The 23,868-nt window shown below is 42.0% G+C and overlaps 1 protein-coding gene and 1 long non-coding RNA gene across 4 annotated transcripts in view; one reads left to right on the top strand and one right to left on the bottom strand.

Moving 5' to 3' along the window:
• Positions 1 to 19,292, bottom strand: part of LOC310848452 — a 30,324-nt gene extending 11,032 nt beyond the window's left edge. For both annotated transcript variants that reach the window (XR_014566410.1, XR_014566411.1), the window contains exon 1: positions 18,810 to 19,292. This is a non-coding gene — a long non-coding RNA (uncharacterized lncRNA). The remainder of the gene's footprint in view (positions 1 to 18,809) is intronic.
• ATXN1 (ataxin 1) overlaps positions 1 to 23,868 on the top strand; it is a 305,212-nt gene that overhangs the window by 49,882 nt on the left and 231,462 nt on the right. The gene's annotated exons all lie outside the window — the stretch shown is intronic.

Below are 23,868 nucleotides of genomic sequence, written 5' to 3'. Positions count from 1 at the left end.
CTGAATATCCTTTTTAGGGCTGAAGGTGCTGGATATAAATAAATTTAAAAATAAATAAAATGTAGTGGCACCCATCCATCATCTGCCATGATTATAGTGTTTCTGAAGTGCACAATGTTCACAGTCTCTGATGCAGCTGTTTGGTATACAGAGGATGTCTGTCTCAAAGGTGGAGTGATGCAATGCCTGGCTGTTCTTCAGCTTGCCTAGGATAAACCTGTAACGGCTATTCACAAAGAGCATTAATTGTACTGAGGTACAGCCACTTGCTCAAGTTGGAATGTTGATCACCTACATGCCGCAAATGTACAAATGCACTCTGGTAAGACATAATATCTTCTAACACAAGCTGCCCAAACATCTGTGGCAGTGCTAAAGAAAACATAGGAATAAATGGTGGGGGTGGGGTGGAGAACCTGGAGATGAATATTTCAGCAAAAACGTGGGAAGAAAGGCAACACAACTTGCTCTCAGCCTTCTGTACTGCATTCCATAAATTAGCACAGTATAAATTTATATAGGTTTACACCATATAGAATTAAGCTAAATAAATATTCAGTTCTTAGTTTTGTGTAGTAGGCATAAGTAAGTGGTAAATATGTTTATTCAAGTTTTATGAACTACCAGAGAACTATTTTTTTTAAAAAATAGTAAATCCATTTCAGTAGTCTGGAACAAGGCTAAAACTGCTCTGAGTCTTTGGAGGTTGGTTGTGATTTCAGTGTAGCAAACAGATTATAAACACACACACACTGGAGATTTTTGAAGTGATTAAAATGTGAGGATTGCTAGAGAATTGTCTGTCTGAAGTAGGAAAACCACATTACAGAAAGACTTTTATGAGAATCTTGGGTGAGAGTAGTTCTAGACTGAGATAGTGATAGTGGCTGGTATAAGGAACAAGACACAAAGCCCTGACAGGTCAAGTGATGAAGATGGAGAAAATGTTCTGACTGGTCTTCTCAGGATTCATCTATGGATGTTGGCAATAAGGTATAGAGCAGCAGAATTAGTCTGCCCATTGTGATGCCCTTGTGGAGTTTGCTGCATCTCTCTCTCACCCACCCACCCAATTTCCTTGTCCCGAGGGAAGGACCCCAGCAAAGGCAGTCAATCGATTCATCAATTGTCAGGGAACTGCCATCAGTGCCGGAGGGAGAGAGCACGCTCCAGAGGGATTCCAGAGAGCATTCCGGGATGGGGAGAGGCAGCCCAGCTTCTGGGGAAGAGAATCAGCGTAGCACCAGTGGAGAAGGGGGGCAGATGGGGGAATCGGCGAGGCGGTCCCATGACTCCTTGCCGGGGACCAGCGGGGAGAGTAAGGGTCCTCCGCTGCCTATGCCCTTCTTGCGCAGAAGGCTTCCGCGCAGGGAGAGTAGGAGGAGACTAGGCGTCAAAGAGCTTCTTTGCTGGAATAAGTTTAAGAAACGCCCACTGACGGATTCTGCCAGCGATTGAGACAGCCACAGGTGAGTGGCTGTCCGGACAGAAAAGGTTCACTCAGGCAACCCAACCAGGTGTTGGCACCGGCTTACGCACGAGCAACCCCTAGAACCATTACATCAATCAAATGTATTCTGCAGTCACAGACCTATTAAAAACAAAACATCCAAACTGTACAATTTTTAACATAAAATAAGTTAGAATTTATGATAATAAGACTATGATGGACTTTTGATGACCAAATGGTCCTGGAATTAATAGTTACTGTTATGTATACGGCAAGGTGAATCTTTTGAGGTACTGAACATTCTCAATAAAATAATTGCAATTTTCTTATCTAGGTACCTTCCTTTAGTTCTGTATTTGATAGCCTGATCCTTAAACAATTCCTTGGAATGACATTCCGTTAATTTTACTAGGTTTACCTCTAAGTAACTGTGCTTTAAGACAGCATACTTAGAATAATTGTTGCCCTCTTCAATTACTTTCATCGGCATCAGGAAAGATGCAGATTATCTGGTGGGTGGGTGTTTCCATGAAGAGTCCCTTATTTAAATTAATCAGATAACCCATCCCGCAGCAGAAATAAAGCAAGTAGTGTCTATATATGTCCACTAAATGTTCAGTAGTCTGTGTCATCTCTACTGTTTATCCAGTTGCCTTTAGTGTGGAAATATCAGACATAGCAGTTCTCCCAGAGGGAATTCTACTATTTCCTGACTTAAGCTGAGTTAGGCACACTGTATGTCCTTTCTCAACATTTTCATATTTAGTCTTCTACTTTCTGTCAGTTGCTGGAAATACAGAGATGCACCATGATTTAAAAGAAACAATCCAAAGCCAATGGGAATAAAGCAGAGCCAAACTAACCAAGGCCAATGAGAAAAGTATAGTATTAGATGATTATAAATTTAGGTTGGGGACATAAAAAGTACCGTTTGATGTACCTAAAAGCTTTTGTTGGGGATTTTGTTGGATTCCAGTTCCCATCATCTCTAGTCGGAATGGCCAATGATCAAGGGTGATGGGAGTTGTAGTCCAGCAAAATCTGGATGGCCATAGGCTCCCCATCCTAGCTATAAATTGAATAGCATACAACCTTCTGTTTTTATTTAAACAAAAATTACCAATAAATCCAGTATTAGAAACTGAGGTGCAATCAACTCTATCCTAACCATATATTTCTATTACTTAAAAATAAAATAAGAATGTTATTGGATTGGGAGGTTGGTTTGGATTATGCCTTTGGGTCTCAGTCAAGCCTGTGATTTTATACCTCTATGACTGTAGTTTATAGTAGAAGGGACTGCTGAAGTGGTCAAACCAGTGCCTTTGCTAAGTTAATGGCATTAGCCTGACTGACTGACTGACTGACTGACTGACTAATGGCTTTAGCTGGACAAGCACCCTATCTGCATGACAGAAGAAGAAGAAGAAGAAGAAGAAGAAGAAGAAGAAGAAGAGGAGGAGGAGGAGGAGTAGTTTGGATTTGATATCCCGCTTTATCACTACCCGAAGGAGTCTCAAAGCGGCTAACATTCTCCTTTCCCTTCCTCCCCCACAACAAACACTCTGTGAGGTGAGTGGGGCTAAGAGACTTCAAAGAAGTGTGACTAGCCCAAGGTCATCCAGCAGCTGCATGTGGAGGAGCGGAGACACGAACCCGGTTCATCAGATTACGAATCTACCGCTCTTAACCACCACACCACACTGGCTCTAAAGAATTGACCATGTTGCTGTAGGAACAACTAGCTTATGGTGCTTCCAGAAGAATGGGATAATTCCAGCCCTTCACCAGACTCTAAGAAGGAGACCAATAGGCCAAAGTCTATTCTTTTGTTTTGTCTATTATGAACAGGAAGCTGGAAAGAGACATGGAAATTTAATTTGCTATGTGTGCTGAATCCAAAGTTATGGCTTTGGGACCTGTCTCCCCAACAGCTAATGGGGAAGCAAGATCTGTTGGAGTGTTAATGCTTTTAGTTCTTCTATCTTTTGCTCAGGTTGTATATCTGTGCAAATAAAATAAAAAATCAGACACCCCTGCTTTGGGATTGAGGTGTGTGCAACAATTTAAAAACATTGAAAATGGAAACCATCAGCACTATAGCAACCCAAAGGGAGAGCAATGTATTATTAGGCCTTAGAAAGAGACCTCAAGGTTATTGCATGCAGAAACAGAAGAGAGTTATGGATCTAAAGAAACCGCACACTCATGCTAGTCATGCATCTGCAGACCCAGTACATAACCACTGTTATGGCTGTGACTTTGACTGGGCAGCTGGAGTTGGAGGGCGCTATCAGCTTTAGAATACTTTCCAACAAGCTGCCCTCACACATGCTAAATAACTCTTGCAGTCCTCCGTTCACGCTAATTATAGATTGCTGATACTTGAATGGATCATGTATCTGGATAGGGAGGAGGCATGCATCTAGTTTAGATAAATAGTGGGCTTGGATAAATGAGGGAGGTAGTGCATGGCAGAAGGCAGAAGGCTCCAGCAACATTTTTTGGAAAATCCGTAACCTTCCTTGTCAATATTTGCTTCCTATTTGGTGAATATCCAGAAAAGTACAGAAAGGTAAAAGGACATTCAGGCAAGAAGCTTGACTAGAATACAGACATTTTAAAAGGGAAAGTCTGCCAGGACCAGGACTATATTTAGTTTTTCTAATGTAGAAAACAGCTGTATTTTTTAAAGCAAGGTAATGTGTTGCATGAAGCGCCTGTGGCAAAGCCCACCAGTTCCTGGTGTTTATGGGTACCAGAGAAATGAAGATTTTACAGTCCAAGGGGGCATGATATTCAAAGCCAGTCATTCCAGATATCCACTATGTGTTTAGTGTGAGGTGCTGCAGTAGTGTTGGACTAGGCCCTGGGAGACCAGAATTCAAATCTCTACATAGCCATGAAGCTCACAGTCCCTCAGCCTAACTCAGCACATACTAAGCTTGTGTATATACCACGGGCAGTGCTATTTTTCTAGAAAAGGAGGTGCCAGAACTCACCATGTACGCCTCCCGTGTTCTCTCATAATAGCCCACCTAACAGGCGCTGGAAATGAGTTCCAGTGAGTTCCAGCTGAAAAGAAGCCCTGGGCTGCATACCACATTTGTCAGTGTGGGGATTTCTTTTTGTGCAATACAGTATTTCCTCCCTCATCTCCCTTCAAGCATCCCTTAAATTTGTTCTAGGGGTTCCCCTAACCTAAGGTTACCAGATTTTCCCCCCAATGAATCCGGGGAAACTTTTGAACTTCAATGGATTTTGTATGGGGACTGATTTGTAAATCCGGTGACTGTCCCCGGGAAACGGAGACATCTGGTAACCTTACCCTAACCATCCAGAGCAAATTTGGGGATTGTGGGGGGGGGGTAGGGAGAACAGGGGAAAACCCTGCATATTCCTGTATTGTATGGTGTTGGACTAGACTAGAAGATTCTCAGGGTTTCTTCCAACTCTTCAGTTCTATGATTCTGTGATTAAATGGTTCAGGTACTGATCTTGATGGGTGAGAGCCCAAGGTGTAGAAACTCATGATGGAAACACAAGGTCTCGCCACCGCTCTGAGTGTCTCCTGATTCATGGGCAGAGGCTTGAGGCCCCTTTGTAAATCACACATGATTTACACTAACCATTGTATGACCTTTTAAATTAGCTTAGAGCAGGAATGGGGAACCTGCAATGCTCCTTATGTTGTTGGACTACAACTCCCATCATCCCTGGCCATTGGCCATACTGGCTTGGACTGATGGAAGCTGGAGCCCATCAACATCTCAAGGGCCACAGGTTACTCATCCCTGCTTAGAGACTGAGCACTACCTCTTCTGGTGGGTAGCTCATCCAGCCTCCCCACCCACCCCAAGGTGTAATACACTAACAAGACACCACTAGATTATTTAACTGTTGGCATCTTTTAAATGTGTTTTCTTTAGTTCTGCACTCCTCTCTAAAACTGGTACGAAAGAAGCAAATGTTGTTTTTCAGTAGCAAATAGCTATGCTTTTGAAGCAAAACTTCCTTCCCCATCCATTACATGATCAAGAATGTAATGTGCTTTCCCTCCCAAACACACAAACCGGGGAAATATGAATGCTATTTATGCTTTCATTTAATCAGTACAAAACAATATATTATCTTGCTATTATATACACCAAACTAAAGTACATCTGTCTCTTTCCATGAAATCTAGCGCTCCAGGTTTGTTTTTTTTCCCCCTTCAGAGGTGAAAGAAAGCCAATTTTGCCCCCCGCAGGAATCTTTGAAACTGCATTTGGAACATTATTCAAAATGTCTATGCTTTTAAAAAACATACTCATGGTATAATTACAGTGATTGAGAATGCTATTTTAAAAAAGAGGCATTTACATTTGTCTCTGATACCTTACTCTCAGTAGGTTTTGTTAGATATTTATGAAGTTCTAAAAGGAAACAGATTTACCTGCTGACTCAGTCAAAAGCAAAAGTGCAACTATTATAAGTATTCCTAAACCTGCTGTGGTTTTTATGTTTTTTATGTTTTTTTACTCCTTACAAAAATGTTTAAGAAGAAAGTGCAACATTTGAAGATAGAAGGTTCCTCAAGGCCAGAAAAAGTCCGCAGTTCTTTCAACAGCCATGTTGGGATCCTCTGGGTAATAATAAAGAAACAGAGGCAGGGAAATATAGCACAGTGCTCTCCCTTTTCCCGGAGTATCAATGGAACAGGGTTTTGATGCAGTGGGGTGGGTGGGTAGGTGGAAGAGCGATGGCTATGTGGGCGAATGCAAGCAAGGCCCAAACACCATATTTTTGTGCCTAGTACAAACTTGTAACACAGGCTGCCTCCCCCACACATACTATGTTCCTATTGCACGTATACAACCTCATGAGTCATGAAAGAAAAGTTTCTATTTTAATTCTGAAATTACATTTTTGACGTTTCTTAAAATACACCATGGTTCATCCTACTTTTGCTATTTTTGTTTGACATAACATTGAGCATGAAGAGTCCTGCAGTTACTTTTTATTAGTCCTTATAAAGGTATTTCCTTACTGGATGTCTAAAAACAAAAAAAACAAAATGTAACCAGCACAGTGACAAAAGATGGTATTCAATGCTAGTCCAATTCAGAGTAGACCCACTGAAGTTAATAAACATAACTGACATAGTTTCATTAATTTGAATGGGTCTACTCAAAGTAGGATTTAGCTAAATATAATCCAGGCATTCTAAAACAGACCAATCTATTTTAAAGCTTTCCTTTTCTGATCTTCTTCACTGCAAAACAAACTTCTCTTTGAAAGTTCATGTTCAATAGCTAGGTAGCCCCATAGCGAAAAGGCTTTGCTTACCCCATAGTAAAAAACCTTCTATTTTTGATGAGTGCAAGTTATAAATACTACCAGTGGCACTGGCTCCCACTGTCTTAAGGTAAGGATCAATGTTCTCAGTTGCAATACAGTCATACCTCTGTTTATGTAAACTTCAGGATGTGCACGCGGCAAACCCGGAAGTATTTTACCAGGTTTCGCCACATGCGCAGAAGCAAAATGGTTTTTTACCTTCTACGGGGACAGTGGACATGATTTTCTCCGCTCAACAGCTTCAAGAAAAATGTAGAGAGCAAAACCAACCCCTGTATATGGCATTTATTTACCTGACTAAGGCCTTTGACACTGTAAATTGTAATGCCCTGTGGACTGTCCTTCTGAAAATTGGTTGCCCAGATAAATTTGTGAACATCCTTTGGCTCCTCCATGATAATATGACAGCAACAACCACAGACAACAATGACTCTCAAAGTGAACCTTTCACAGTGGGATCAGGTGTTAAACAGGGTTGTGTTATCGTCCCAATCTATTTATTATTTTCATTGCTGTGTAAAAGGGAAACTCCTCACCAGGGTAGAAATTGTATATTGAACAGATGGAAAGCTCTTTAATCTGAGTAGGCTGAAAGCAAAGAGTAAGGTTGTGATGACTTCTGTCATAGAGCTTCAGTATGCTGATGACAACATAGTGTGTGCACAATCAGAGGATGACCTCCAAACCATCCTAAATATATTTGCAGAAGCTTATGAAAAGCTTGGCCTATCATTCAACATCCAAAAAACCAAAGTGCTGCACCAACAAGCACAAAACAACCCCTCTGCAACTCAATGGTGTAACGTTGGAAAGTGTCAATCACTGGGCATTTATATTTTCACAGGGGCCAATATTGATGCTGAAATCCAACATCGCCTGAGCTCTGCAAGGGCAGTTTTCTTCCTATTGAAATGCAGAGTGTTTGAGGACCGGGACATTTAAAGGGAAACCAAAATGCTTGTTTACTTTAGCTGAGATTCTTGCATTGCAGGGGGTTGGACTAGATGACCCTTGGTTCACTTCCAACTCTATAATTCTCTGATTCTGTTATTTCAAACTGGAAGCTGATATAACTAAATAACACTCCATTTAGTAGTTCCTCATCAAGAAGCAGTTGTTGATAAGTTCAACTACTATGAAGGCTATGTACACATCCTATACCTTTAAAGTCCTTCTTGAAGGAGTTGTGGGCACTGTAGTTTACCCCTCACATAGTTACAATTCCCATAAACCCTTAACAGACAACAGTGCCCAAAATTCTTTGAGGCAAAGAATGCACTTCCAGTGTGCTTTAAAGGTATATTGTGTATGAAGCTATAGTTTGGAGAACACTGTCTACTCAGTTGAGAAGGCAAATAATTTTGGGACAGGGAATATAAATTCAGCTTTGTGATCTTGAATAGCAGTCCCTTAGTTATCTCTGCAAACCTTGACAAATTTATTTCCCTTAACCACTGGTGCAATAGTCAAAACAAAAAAAAATCCTTCCAGTAGCACCTTAAAGACCAACTAAGTTAGTTCTTGGTATGAGCTTTCGTGTGCATGCATACTTCTTCAGATACCATGCATGCACGCACATGAAAGCTCATACCAAGAACTAACTTAGTTGGTCTTTAAGGTGCTACTGGAAGGAAATTTTTTTTGTTTTGACTATGGCAGACCAACACGGCTACCTATCTGTAACTGGAACACTGGTGCAATCTGAGTGGTCTAGTGAGAAAATCAGACTGGTTCCAGAATGCCTTCTTTCTCCAGATACTATATATCTCCTTTTCTACTTCATTGTACAGTCTCATGCAGCACTAGTAGGAACTGAACAAAAACTGAAGATCTACATCTGGACTCATGTGGATCTTGGCTGCCACCCCATCTTGTATTCCCAGTACTGGAGTAAAGATCTGCTTGCTCCAAGAGTTCTTCCAATGACCTCAAGCAGAGTAAACAAATGTGCTGCCAATCCAATCTCAGTTCTTGTAGCCAGTTCTAGCCCATCAAGGTTAGACCTTTTCCTTGCATCACCCACAAAAGTACATTCTTATATTTATGTCACTGGCAGGAACACCCTGCTGCTCAGGAGAATAGTCTCCCATATTGGTTGTGAATGGTGATCACCCAACATTTACAGGTAAAAGGTAAAGGGATAGACTCTTACTGTGTCATCATGACTTTCCTCAGTGTGCATCTCCATCAGCTCCCCCCCCCCACATCAACTAGTGTTGATTCACTAGTTAATTGTAGGCTGTTCACTGAGTAAGTACATCATTGCATTAAGTACTCCTTGTGACGACATTGCCAGAAAACTGTTGGTCAACCTTTATGGGACACTCTAGACCAGGCATGGCCAAACTTGGCCCTCCAGATGTTTTGGGACTACAATTCCCATCATCCCTGACCACTGGTCCTGTTAGTTAGGGATGGTGGGAGTTGTAGGCCAAAAACATCTGGAGGGCCGAGGTTGAGGAAGCCTGTCCTAGATGGATCAGGGAAGACCTGTGTACGTGTGTGCCGGCAACTTCCATGTTGGCCACCTTTGTGCCTCTCCACATATGCTGACCACTCACTCTCTCAAACAATGCATCACCAAGCTTGGTATAGTTTTATCCTAAGTCACCAGTGGAATGAGTTGGAAGACACCCAGCATAAGAGGGTGAAAATGATATTGGAAACAGGGCAGGGTCTGGCTGGACAAAAGTAGAACTATAAAGATGGTAAGTGAAACTAGACAATATGACACCTTTGACCCCTACGGATTCTTACTCCCTGGGCAGGGAGCACCCACAGATTTCTAAGTGCCAGCAACAGTTACTCCCTGTGACCTAAGACTTTCTTACATGGTTACTCATTTGAACAAAGCCTATCTCCTAGTTTTCAGTTACAGTCAAATAGCATATTAGATGGGAATCATCTGTCTAGATCAGGGGTGTCAAACTCAAATTCATCGGGGGCCGCATCAGCAGTTTGGTCACCCTCAAAGGGCCGGTTGTATCTGTAGGACTATGTGTCCACTCTTTATTATCATAAATTATTGTCGCTGCATTCAATTATTACTGTTTTTTGTAATAATGTAAGTAATAACTAGCTCTGAAAGCAGAAACATAGAATAATGGCAAGTAGATATTCAAATGTACAATTATTGTACAATTATTGTCTCCATTAATCACAAACATGTATTCACTTTCCCATCTCTCCTGAAATTGCCTTCCCTCTGCATCAACTTTTCTTTTCTTGGACATTTTTGGGTTATTTGATTGTAGTTTATGGTCCCTATACTACTGTAAAGTGACACGGAAGTGGTCAGTATATCCAAAGTTTACCGCTCAGACTTTTAAGCAGAATAATAAGCAGACCCCCCCTAATAAGCAGACCCCCCTCCCCCCCCCACATACATCATATGTACTTACAGTACAGGAGAGAAGGGTTCAGGCAGCCATTGGATCTGTCACATCACAGGATGGCATGCGCTCAATATAAAAACAAGTGGAGGTTTCCTGAATGCATGTAAAGTGGAGGTTTCCTGTGTAGAACGGCCAGCGCCGCTAGAGGGCAGACGTTCTCTGGCTTGTAGGCTGCCACGCATGCGCTGAAGAGGCGGCTTTCTTGTGTCCAAAAAAAAAAAAGCGAGAATAAAAGGTGAAGGCTGCCGGCGGCTACACGGGCCACATGACGAGGTCTGGCGGGCCGAATTCGGCCCGCGGACCTTGTGTTTGACACCCGTGGTCTAGATTGTACAATTTTGAACCATTCAGTTGGAGAACTGAATGTAGTATATACAGTAAATATATATAAACTCTCTGCACATAGAAATCTATATTGTTGTAAGATTGAGGGTTCTATACACCTGGGTTTAGTAAATGTTGGGATTTAATTATAACTTTAATCTTAAAATGAGATGTCAGACCTATATGTCTTTTAAAAACATTAATATTTTTATTTTTAAAAAATCTCAATTATAAAGAAATAAAGTGATACAGAGAAAAAAAGAAGGGATGTGAGGGGGGAGAACAAAGATGTGTATAAGAAAGAGGAAAAAAATATACACAAAAATGCAATGTAATATACTCCCTTACATTCTTCTACAAATTGATAAAGTGTTATTATCCTAATACATATGTAGATGTTAATAGCCTACTACATTCTTTATAAACCCATGTTCTTTATATCCTAAACTCCTAGCGAAACTTTATAGCAAATGTTACATTCTGTAAGAATGTGCACTGTTCTGCATTTCTGATTTACAAAGTGTATAACATGTGCAGTGATTCACATAGGAACGAGGAATGCTTAAGTGAGGCTCATTAAGGCATGGTAATATGAAGCCCATAGTAACTTCTTTTCCTGGAAATCTTATATGTCAGCATTAGCTGAGATTCTGGCTCTGAGTAAAGGTTAGATTTCTCTTTATTCTGTATTTTCATTATGGTTAATATTTAAGCCCTGCCGCTGGTGTGCTCAGCAGAACAGTTGGTCCTTGTACGTCTATAAATGGCAGAGGGAGGGAGGGAGGGAGCTCTGGGTCTGTTAGAGCATGTCTGTCAGCTGTTTGAACAAGGCAAACACCTTGATGCTGCTGGCCTTGGAGCGTGTGCAGTTCCACAGCTCTCATGCTATTTATTTATACCAGCTTTGTGATTGGTCGAGGCTGCCGTCCTCCCTGCATCCTCTAGTGACTGCTGCTGACAGGGGTATCTCTCCTCAACTGAGATTACCGTGTATGACCTACTTTGAAAATGGTGTGAACCAAGGTTCACAAATTACCTTGGAGGGATGCCATGGAGCTGGTGTGCAAAGAGAAGTCATCCAGGAGGCGTTGCCAGAACAAAATAAAACAACACACACACACACACACACACACACACACACACACACTGCCCTGTGTCCTTCCAGATGCAATGTGTGCATTCTTTTTCACAGGGCCTTGGTTTGACAACCTATTATCTCTGTGTTATCCTTGCAGCACATTGATTTACTGCGCAGCCCTGCAAAATTAGCCGGCCTCATGCCTAGACGACACAGGTCCTCTCCATAAAGCCAAAATACTAATACTGTACAAATGACTACAGGATTTCAGGCTCAGCTGCCTACCTATCTGGCAGTAGCTGTGCTACGTTAGTGGTATCTGGTGCAATCACTCAAATCAATATTATAACACAGTCCATCTGTTTGCCTAATTGTGTGTCCTGCTCTGTGTTGCTGAGATTTTCCTGTCTATCAGAAACTTGGATATCTTGCTTGCTCCAAAGTGATTGTATTTTCCTGTTTTCTTTGTGAATTTTTTCCCCCCACCGTCCGGGCGCTTGGCCCGGCCCGAGGCCCCGCCGGCGGGGAGCCTCGCGACCGTGGGGCACGGGGGGCTAAGGCGGAGCCCCCGTGTTTTCTTTGTGAATTTTATTGTGCTCCTGCAGACGGTTTGCGTCGAGTTTAAGGATGATGTGAGTTTCCTTAGAGCAGCAAATCAACTTTAGCAAAGAAACTTCTCTCTCTTCCCCTTTTCTGTGTCTTAAGACATTTCATACAGAACATGGCAACCGTTTGTGTTTGCTATCTGATCAGATAATTATCATAAGCTACAAGGTAAAGTGGTTGTATTTGTAAAGGGCAGCGATGCTGTACATCAAGAGAATTAACAAGCTTGCATGTCAAGCTGCTTTTCATAGAGAGAGAAAAATCCTTTCTTGTCTATAGGTCAAAAACTCCATAATAAATTAACAATGCAAATATATTTTCATTTATATCCTTACAACATTAAAATATGCCATGGCATTTTGAGCCTTTCTGAAGATTTTGTTCTAGAAATAAATTACATTCAAGACTTAAAACAATAATTTGCATTTGCGCAGTGAGTATCCAAAGCAATTCATATTCATTACCTCAGTAATCTTTATGATAATCCTATATAGTAGCTCAGTATTAGATTTCTCATATTGCAGATGGGAATGAGGGGGCTGAAGGTTGTTTTTATGTTTTAAAAAAGGTTTATATACCTTGCTTTCCCACTAAGGAGTTCAAGATACATACATACATCATTAGATAAAGTGTGCCACCTTCCCATAATTCAAACCATGTTCAAGGAAGCTTGCAGCATGCGAAAAAACACATAACTGCAACATAACAAACATAGTAATAATAACTAAAACTTGTAAAAAATATGCAACCAAGCTGAACAGTTTCCATATAAGGCACATCCAGATCTAAAGTAAATATATAAAAAAACAATCCTTCCAGCAAAAATCCCCAAACAACATCCTAGTTCAAGGGGCTGTTTAGCAGACTCAACTTTTGTAGCTAGAGTCAGTCAGGGCCCTGCCAGCACTTACAGCCAGGATGGTATATGGTGTTAGGAGTGTCCTACTCTCGTGTAGGAGCCTGGGAGAGACACATGCCCGACTGGCATGTTCTCTCCCTCCCGGTCGATCGTTCGGGAGCTACAAAAGCATTCTTCTGCTCGAACATTACAGCGACTGATGCCAAAAGGCATCAGAACACTTAGAGATCCACAGAGTGTTCGCAGTTTGCGTAACAGAACCAATAGCACAGAATTTTGGCTAATCTACTTTATTTACATATAATACACTTGGAGCATTCTGACTTAGCTCCTGCCTCTTTCTCATCAGACAGCAAAAAGAGAAAAGAACAAAGGACAATAGTCCCACTTCATGGACTTCATGACACAAACATCCTGTCATGAAATGGTGATAAAATCTCATTCACAGCCGAATAAGATGGTGAGAGTTTCATACAGGAACACCTTGCAGATTGAGGGATAAATTCAACATAGTGCTATAGCAGTCGATCTGTCAGTGCAAACTTTTCAGCTTGCCAGATGGAATGATCCCCTCTCCTGCCTCCAAGCGCTGTCACGGGGGTTCTCCCAACCCTCCCAGAGCTCATTTTTGAAGGTGCAAGGAGAGGAGCAGGTGGGGGAAGCCACATTGTGCTGGCTGGCTTCTGCTAATGGGACTCATTTGTTGAATCCAGTTGGACTGCCCAATAGGGGGGCATTTCCAGTCATTAGCTGCCACTGAAAAGAATATCAGCTGGTCAGCCGTGACCATTAGCAAGCAATCCTCTTAAGTGAAAGATCGTCACTGGAAGCCATTTGGAGGCCAATGACAAACTTCCTGTGAACATCCATTTAGTAGCATGCTCACAGTGCATTTATAGAGGTAAGCATTTGAGGTGGTTTAAAAATAGGGGAAACTGAGACAAAAGACCTTTAATAATTCTACAATTGGAGGGTTATCTGTTTCAGACAGTATTGACACTACCATGTCAGGGACAGTGCCTTTGCCAGTTTGCTAAACAGCTAAAAGCCTCGCAGAGGTCATTGGAGAAAGGAGGGGAGGATATGAAACAGGAGCTTGGCTTCGGATGGTCTGTCTCATTAAGCCACTGGCCCAGGATCAAGAGGGCTTTGCTGTCACTGGCTGACCAGTCTCCAATACAACTTGCTGAGACACTCTTCTGCAATGTATTCTAGCTGAACAGATGTAATAATATAAATTGCCACTCTGTTGACAGCTTGGCCTGGCAGGGTCATTCATAAGTCTCAGGCGGCAGTGTACGTTTTAATGAAAATTGTTTGTTGAAGGTTTTATATATATCTATATACAGTGGTACCTCGGGTTACATACGCTTCAGGTTACAGACTCCGCTAACCCAGAAATAGTACCTTGGATTAAGAACTTTGCTTCAGGATAAGGACAGAAATCGTGCTCTGGCGGCGCGGCGACAGCAGGAGGCCCCATTAGCTAAAGTGGTGCTTCAGGTTAAGAACAGTTTCAGGTTAAGAATGGACCTCCAGAACGAATTAAGTACTTAACCCGAGGTACCACTGTATATATATTTTAAAAATCACAGGAAAATGGGGAGACAATAAATAAAGGGATACTTTTTATTCTCCAACTTCAGTTAGTGAAAAGTGTGGAAGTTTTCAAGGTGGAGGATTCTATGAACAATGCAAGTTCATAGAATTGTAAAGCTGGAAGGGACCACAAGGATCATCTAGTCCAACCCCCTGCAATGCAGGAATATTGTGCCCAGTGTGGGGCTCAAACCCATGACCTTGGGATTAACAGTCTCATGCTCTACTGACTGAGCTATCCCAGGGTGTGGGTTCATATAAGAACAGAAAGAAGAGTCCCACAGGATCAGGACAAAGACCCATCTAGTCCAGGATTTTGTTCTCACAGTGATCAGCCATGTGTCCATGGGAACCCCGCTAGTAGAATCCGAGTGTAACGGCATTCTCTTGAACTGTAGTAAATGGTATTCAGAAGCATACTGCTTTTGACAGTGGAGGTGGATCACAGCATCATGGCTAGAACCATATACACTTATACAGTATAGCTGTATCCTTCATGAATTTAACTAACCCCCTTTTAAAACCACCCAATTTGGTGACTGTCACTACCTCTTACGGTAGCAGTCCTCAGAGTTTAACTGTGTGAAGAAATGCTTTCTTTTTTCTGTCATGAATCTTCTCAGAAACCCACGCTTGCAATCACATCTAGAGCACGCTGTTTTACAACCTAAGAAATAAACATGGAACCAACTATACCGGGAGAATACTGTATAGGGAAAGAAACCAGTACTGGACAGGTTGAATAAGGAGATTCACTGGGACCTTCCAAAGAAAACAGAAGCCCCAGAGTAGATTTAGGGGATGCATGTGGGGAAGGAGAGGGACGTGGGTGGTGCTGTGGGTTAAATCACAGAGCCTAGGACTTGCTGATTAGAAGGTCGGCGGTTTGAATCCCTGCGACGGGGTGAGCTTCTGTTTCTCGGTCCCTGCTCCTGCCAACCTAGCAGTTCGAAAGCATGTCAAAGTGCAAGTAGATAAATAGGTACCGCTCCGGCGGGAAGGTAAACAATGTTTCTGTATGCTGCTCTGCTTCGCCAGAAGTGGCTTAGTCATGCTGGCCACATGACCCGGAAGCTGTACGCCAGCTCCCTTGGCCAATAAAGTGAGATGAGCGCCGCAACCCCAGAGTCGGTCACGACTGGACCTAATGGTCAGGGGCCCCTTTACCTTTTACTGTGGGGAAGGAGAGGAAGGCGAGTCTCATTGTGCAAGCGTAAATCCTTATACTAATAGGATGCTAGCTTGGTGCTGCATTGGATAGAAGCCAGTGTGCCTAAAGTGATGTGATGTCTGTACCAATTATTGGAAAAGCTTCCAACTTACCTTGTTTTGTGTCTGGTAAGTGAAGGGCAGCAACCTTCTATTTTTGGGCAAAAGATTCCTGCGTTGCAGCGGGTTGGAGTATATGACCCCCATGGTCCCTTCCAACTCTATGATTCTATGAATATATATATATAGGGTTAACAATTATGGCTTTAAGTGGAAGGGCTGTAGCTCATATCCACAGCATGCGCTTCACATGTTGTTGCTATTTAGTCGTTTAGTTGTGTCCGACTCTTCATGACCCCATGGACCAGAGCACGCCAGGCACTCCTGTCTTCCACTGCCTCCCGCAGTTTGGTCAAACTCACGTTAGTAGCTTCGAGAACACTGTTCCAAATTCATACCTTGGTATTTCCAGATATGGTATCTCCCATCTTATGACCTGGAGACCATGCCAGCATTAAGGAGCTAGATGGCAGTTCACCGTTGTCTATTTTTCTGACAAAATATGGCCCATTGTTCTGAAAAAAACAACACTATTTCTTTGCCGGGGGGAGGGGGGGAATCACTTCGGCTACAAAATGATTCTTAAGAAAATATGCTACTTTGAACTCTTCCAAAGAAACTGCCCATTTTGGTTTGGGAAACTGTCCAGGCTGAGATTGTGTACCCTGAGCTCTGAGGTGCTAGAGATTCCAGAAGTTTATAAATATTCTTAGAAACATCACAGCAAGATGTTCTGATATAACTGGCAGGCCAATTTATGTTACCCTGATGGAGAGTTGATGGCAGAAACAGATCTTGTTAGGCATACCCACCTAAAGAAATCTGATTCTCTGATTGGAACCAGTTTTCAAAGGAATTAAACTTTGCAATGATTCAATAGATTTATATTTCCACAGTAGCTTGCATGGATTTTTTAATACCAGATTTTTTAATACTGCGATCATTTCCGTGGCACCTTATCTCCTTCAGCCTACCCCATTTACTTTCCTAATTGTCACAGCTCAGAAACAAGCAACGTTGATAGCTTCGAAGCAATGAAAATATCCCATGGTTCTGGCAGCTGATGGGAAGTTAAAAAAATAAGTAATCCCAAAGGAAGGGCAAGTTCTGTCAAAGGAGGAGAAGGAGGAACCGGAGGTGAGAAGAGTTTGAGCAAGGATTTGGGGAAGGGATATGTTGCGGTACTGCCAGACCATCCAGAAGGGGAGGAGAAGCGCCTGAGTCAGTCTCCGCTCTGACATGCCCCCCCCCGTGATATTTCCATGGTAACCAAAGAGGTGGCTGGCAACCAGCATGGCCAGTCTAAGTAGAGGGAGAGTTAGAGGGTTGGATCAAGGTCCTGTTGGATCAAGGTCCTGGCACCAAGGATGCACCTTCAATTGCACTGGTGTAAACAGACCCAGCCACCCCACCCCACCCCAATAGAAGTTCACACTTGAAAGCACAGTCTTCTCACTTGGGATGAGAATCACATGAATGACTGGTCCCACCCATCTCAGTTAAAAGTGGAGTGGGAGAGACATGTCAGGTGTTGAGACAAGATCTATAGCTACTTCTTAGTCATGTGTCTTAGAGCTCTGCTGCAGACTTATGAATCATGTATCCTGTACTGTGGGGCTACTGCTTAGACCACATGCTGACTACTTGAATAAAGTTTTCAGGTTTCCTTAAGCTGATAGTCGGTACTGTATTTGAGAGCTGCAGCCAGAACAAGCACACTTCTGCACACTTCAGTAGGCTAATGTGTGTCACAGAATCAATTGTTAGCTATCTGTGATTTTTTAAAAAATATGCCTCACATAAATAGTTGAAGATAAATCTTCCCACTTGTCAGGCTGGCAACATTTGAACAAGTATTATTTATAAACTCCTCCAGACAGCGTCTGCATGAAGTCCCCATACCTCTCACCTTTGCAGTCAAGATAGAACTAACAGTATAACCAACCAACTCCCAACTGTTAACGGTAATTTCCAACTGCCAGTTGTCAACTACCAACTGCCAACTGCCACCTCCTTTACTCAGCGCCATCTATTCTTTGTGAAATACATTCCCAATGAAATTACATTACAAATACTAACATCAGTCACCGTAATCCAACAGCAGCTTGTGCCCCCAAAATGTGGCACACTTTCCCCACACTTTTCCTGATCCCACCTTGATATTTATCCAATGAAATCTGAACCTTCATTTCCAACATACCAGCCACAAACTTTTGCTATCAATGAGATTTGTGTTGAATTAACTGGGCAGTCCAGTATAATGTTATAGTTCCTTTGTGCAAATAAATGCATGGGGTTGTGGAAAGCAAAATAAATTTTTATTTTCAAGATTAATTTTAAAACCCAACTACAAATGCACTAATCCTTCTATCTCCAAAGTTAAGCTTCTGCCATGAGACAGCACTTGTTATTTTCCCTTAGACCCAAAACGCAATATATTGATGTACTACATCAACACTATAGTGTTCCTTGGCTTTAGTGAAATTCTTCATGATATCCTGTCAGAACTGACACAAGAGTGCCCAAGCCACAACCCACACCAGATCAGAGAAACCACCAAAATGTACCAAGCACTCTAAATGACAAAAAAAAAGCGAAGCAAGCATCAGATAGAAACTGAACATAGCCGGAAAGAAATAATCTAAACCGGAACTTGACTCAAAACTTAAAATAATACAAAAGATGTACACTGAATATGAGACTACAAGCTGGAAAACTGGGGGGAGATACAATACAATACAACACAACACAATACAATACAATACAATACAATGTTTCTTGCAAACTGCCTCTGGTTAACTCATTGCACTGATCTCAGAAGTCGTGTCACATTCTCACCCCACAAATCAATAACTTACCAAATTCCTCCTGCCCACTTTTCACTCTTACCTTCCTTCTGTTCCTCTCTGCTCCATGGTGCTTCCCCCATGTAGATGTAACCCAGGAGTACCCAACAAGGTGCCTTCCAGATGCTGCTGAACGTCAACTCCCACTGTCCCTGACCATTGCCCATGCTGGCTGGGGCTGATGGAACTTTCAGTCCACCAGCATATAGAGGGCACTGCATTGGCTACCCCTAGATCCTTTAATTCTAGTAGGGAAGAGTGAGGAGGCCTCTGGAGTTGCTCGTGCTTAGTGAAGTTTCTTTTCTTGGGTTCTCCGTAATTGCCTTTTCACTTCATACTTGATGCTGGTGGATTTGCAGGGCTAGTTTGGAGAAAGTACAGGAGAGATATTTTTATGCTCTGAACAGCTTGTCTTGGGATATATATATATATATTCATTATTGTATTTTTGTGCTTGTTTTGAGTGGGCACGTGTTGTTTTTTAATTGTTGCCTGACTTCTTTTTCGCCACCTTTTGTCATCTTGGTCTATTGCCTTAAGGATACGTGTGAACTGTGTCTCTACAGCTGAAATGGAAAGTTATGCACAGAGACCGAAAGCTGTCTAGCTTGCAAGAAAACATTTATTATTGGTACTGATGTCTAAAGAAGAGGATGGGTAAACATTTTTGAGAATTCAAGGAGAACCATATTTTGTACAGATTACAACGAGACCTTGTAATCAAGAGATTATTTTTTATTATTGCTAGCATAAATATGCATATATAATTGATTTCACCCGCGTCTAACATTATTCTCTACAACTTGAAGAACGGACCTCCGGAATGAATTAAGTTCTTAACCCGAGGTACCACTGTATGGAGGAACCGGTATGCCTGCCCAGTGGGGGTTAAGTCCCATTAGTTTTGCACAATAATTACTTCTATGATTTTGGGTCATCATAAATGTGATAACTGGACTTGTAAAGGCTGTTCCAAATATTTCCTGACTGTATGGTTTGCCCCTTATCTTTAGGGATGAATTCTCAGTCGTTAACCCTTTCCAAATGGCATTGTCTTTACATTTGTTTCTCCTTCTCCCTACCCATCTACATTTTATAAATTTATTTTAAAATATTTTTATTAGAGTTGTGAAAAGTGCCTCTTCGGATCACTGAGGGAAGTTCCTGGCATTTGTGGGAAAAAATAGCACAAAAGCTAAATTAGCCAAGGGTCAGTTTAAAAAAATATAGACCATTCCCAACAGCACATATACAACTAGGAAATCAACAAAAGAGAAAATATATGAACACTGGGTCAAACATAAAATCACACCGAGAAGAAAACTTGTTGCATCTGGATTGAATTTTTTAAAAAAAGATTATTTAAAGATGTTTTTACTCTTCTATCACTTGTCGTTTGCCTCCCTGATCACCTTTGAGAGGAAGGGCAGGGTATAAATTAAATATGTATAAAAAGAAAACCTAAGAAGGACACAGAATTCAGATAACATTTTAGTTATCATATTATGTTAAGTGACGGATGATTTTGTTGGGTGATAGGTTATATTTGTAAATTTGTAAAGTTACAATTAAATGAAGTGAGAGGGAGGTTGAAACAGAAAAGCAGTGATCAGGTGGCATCAGTTCACTCTCCACTGAAAACAGCCACAACGTGCCAGAATGAAGGAAGTACAAGGCCAACTATCAAGACAGAGGTGACGTGCATAGTGTAGCTGTAAAAATGTGCGTTTGAAATCATCTGACTCAAAAGAACCATATGATGCCTGGGCATGGCTTTTCTTTTAATTACCTCATTCCATCCACAATAATTTTTGTTTTACTTGACAGCATTACATCATCTACTCTGGAAGAAAATGGGCCATGCGCCCTTATCACCAAGAGACCATTACGCTGCTGAAACCCAAAAGGATTGGCTTGCCAGCCCATCGCAGCCTGGCTCCCAGTGATGACTTGCTGCTTCTTTAATATCCAATATTAAAAGCCCATCAGTTATCCTTGAACGCATATAGAAGCTGTTACTGTGCCAAGTTGTGGCCACTTACAGACCAGAGAAAACGAAAGGTCTCCAATGGAAATCTACCGCATTACTTATTTTGGTCTCTAGGTGGCAGCAAGCCAAGAGTGTTCTGAACATAGTTTTTAATACTCTGAACTTTCTGCTTCCACTACAAAATTACGTTACGCAGCATTGACTCAAAGCTTCGTACCATCACTTGACTTTAAAATCTAAAACATACCATTACGCGGACTGCCTGAAAACCGTTCTCTGCAAATCCTTTAGTGAGTTATGGAAGCTGCAGTTGGTTGGGAACCTTAGTACAGTGGTACCTCTAGATATGAACGGGATCCATTCCGGAGCCCCGTTCGCATCTAGAAGCAAATGTAACTAGCGACGGCACATCTGTGCACACACACGGCACTTTTTGCTGCCACGTCATTTTGAGCGTCTGTGCATGCGCAAGCGGCGAAACCCGGATGTAACACGCTCTGTTACTTCTGGGTTGCCGCAGAGCGCAACTCGAACGCGTTCAACCCGAAGCGCATTCAACCCGAGGTACGACTGTATAGATTCCACACAGCCTTGTGGCACAAATGTACCCTTGAACATAATTGTGGCACATTTCTTTCTAGCGTTAGCGAGCCACTGCCTGAACAGTTGCAAAACTGGTGGCGAGTTTTTATCCCTGATTCTTTTTCAGTCTCTTAGGAAGTAGAAATATATTCTAAACTTGGTTGCTGCATTTGGCCCCTGTTTCAAGCAATGTGGCATATCCTCTGCAACACAAATGGACCCTCCAGCCTTCTTTCTCTCTGGGCTTTGGTACCCAAGCCATATCCCTCACTGGGATGGGGACCTTCAGGCCTGGAAGCCAAACACAGCTCTCTAGGTCAGTCCTTCTGGCTCTGTCTGCAAGCCATGACTTTGCCTGGTGTCACACCCCACAATGGCCCTGCTCTGCACTACCCACAAGTGTTTTAGCCTGGCTGGAATGGGCCCTTCGAACCTTAATCCCTCTTCCTTGCCTGGATGGAGAGCCGAGTGGGAAGGTGCGTACAGAAACCTGACTTCCCATGGGAGTAAAGCAGCCTTCTACACAATGGTAAGTCATATGCATTGCCCCGTTCAATATTTCCCTCTGATCCCACCCACCACTTCCATGCTGCTCTCCCCCAAGAGGGAATGTGGTTCTCAGGTGGGGAGGGGAAAAAAACCCTATCCCTGATATAAAAGGCAGAAAGAACTTCTAGGTAAGTAACTTCCTGGTTCACACAGAGAAGCTATTTTTTAATTGTGCCCAAGGATGGAACTGGGCGCTGGTCACAGAAATCAGTGGAACATTCTAATGTGGCTGGATTAAGCAGCAGTGTAGCCACCCCACGCACCCTGTTCCTTAAAAAATGAACCCCAAGCTCAAAAGGTAGCAGCAAAAAAATGTCGTTTAAAATACTACGTCATACGGACATTAGAAGGTGTACATGTTTAATACCAGTTGCTAGAAACTCAAGGGCGGGGGAGAGAGTACTCTTGTGTTCAGGTTGAGTTTGAAGTTTTCCCACAGGTGTCTGGTTGGCCACTATGAGAACAGAATGCTGGACTTGATGGGTCATTGACTTGATCCAGCTCAGCTCTTTTTGTGTTCTTCTGAATCCCTGCTCTTTTTAACTTCCTTATTTATTTCACAAACAGGCTGTAACATTTTATTTTGGGACCCTGCTTGTACGAACAAAACGTCCTTTCAGTATTTCACTTGAAGACTCTAGTTTTCTGAAACGAATCACAATCTTTGAGTTCTTCAAAGAATACAAGCTTTATATTTGCAGATGCATGTTAAATGTTCAAATATCAGCATGGGAGTAGGAGATTAGTTTTCACTAGCTATATCTGCTTAGTGTTTGGGATAGCCTTTAAATTCTTGGAATTTATCCTGCTACCTAGAAGAGAGCAGCAGGTTTTCAGCCTATTTGTGCAGAAGTTTAGCTGCAGTGACATATACCTATAGCATAGTAACTCCGTCAGCCAATCAGATCATACCTCTAATCCGAGGCACTTTCATTTGGTCTAATAATAAATGCTGATATCTGGAGTTAAGGCAACGTACAAAGATACCATTTAATACACACAATTTGGATTATATTTGGAACTCTATACCCAGCCTACAATGGCTGCATTGTTTCCTTTTCTCCTGTTCCTCCTCCCGGTTATTTTTAATTCCACAAAAGTATAAAAGAGCATCATGCTGGAGGCAGCAGTTTGAAGTGGAACTGCAGAGGATTTCAATGGAAAGTTGATTTATTTCAAGGGATTATGAGAGCCCAGGGATAAAGCTGGCACCCTGCCATAGGGAGAGCCCTTGACCTAGAAGCAAGGAACAGTTACAAAGCTGTTCGTGTACATAACTGAACAGAACACTTTAATTTTGTGCAGAGCGTAACCTGAATTCTTTCTCCAAGGGAAGATGAAAGAAACAAGCCCCACTGCTTAGTAGGACACTGGTCGCTGCAGCAAAGGCTCTTGGCTTTCTTTACATCTTACTCAGCAGGACTGCAAGAAGCAATTGTTTGTGACAAAGGGCATTTTGTTATTATTACTTTTTTTAAAAAAAATGGTGGAAAATTAATTAACATGCCACTCATAAAACCAGATCTGGATTCAGAATTCATGCAGTGTTCCAATCGGCAGAAGAGAATTAACCAGCCATAAAGCCATCCCAGGTAGTTTTGTGTTAATGCATGAAACCTAATTTCTCTTTCTTTTTCTCCGGGCCTTGAGCTGTAATTATAAAGACTTCACATCTCCGTGGTGACATCAGATGGTTAACAAAATGTGAACCAGGGAAGGAAAGCAACCCGTAGCTTTACCATTGCATTGTTCGCATTCCATAAAAGACAATCTTCTTCATGAGAGATCACTCTGCCACTGAAGCTTATTAATTTGCGTGGCTAATGTTCAGAGAGCCTCTCATCAGGATTCAAATAATCAATCTTGCACTGCAGACAAGAGCGTGTAGCATAATAACACAGTGGCAGACTATATTCCTGCAGAATCATATTATGAAACATTTTCTAAGCCCTTGCACTAAATCAAACATACCCAGTATTGC

The sequence above is a fragment of the Podarcis gaigeae genome, assembly GCF_964106915.1.
Source record: "Podarcis gaigeae genome assembly, chromosome: 7".
Classification (NCBI taxonomy): domain Eukaryota; kingdom Metazoa; phylum Chordata; class Lepidosauria; order Squamata; family Lacertidae; genus Podarcis; species Podarcis gaigeae.
Note: the sequence above shows the minus strand (reverse complement) of the source record. Positions and strands in the feature narration are given on the sequence as shown.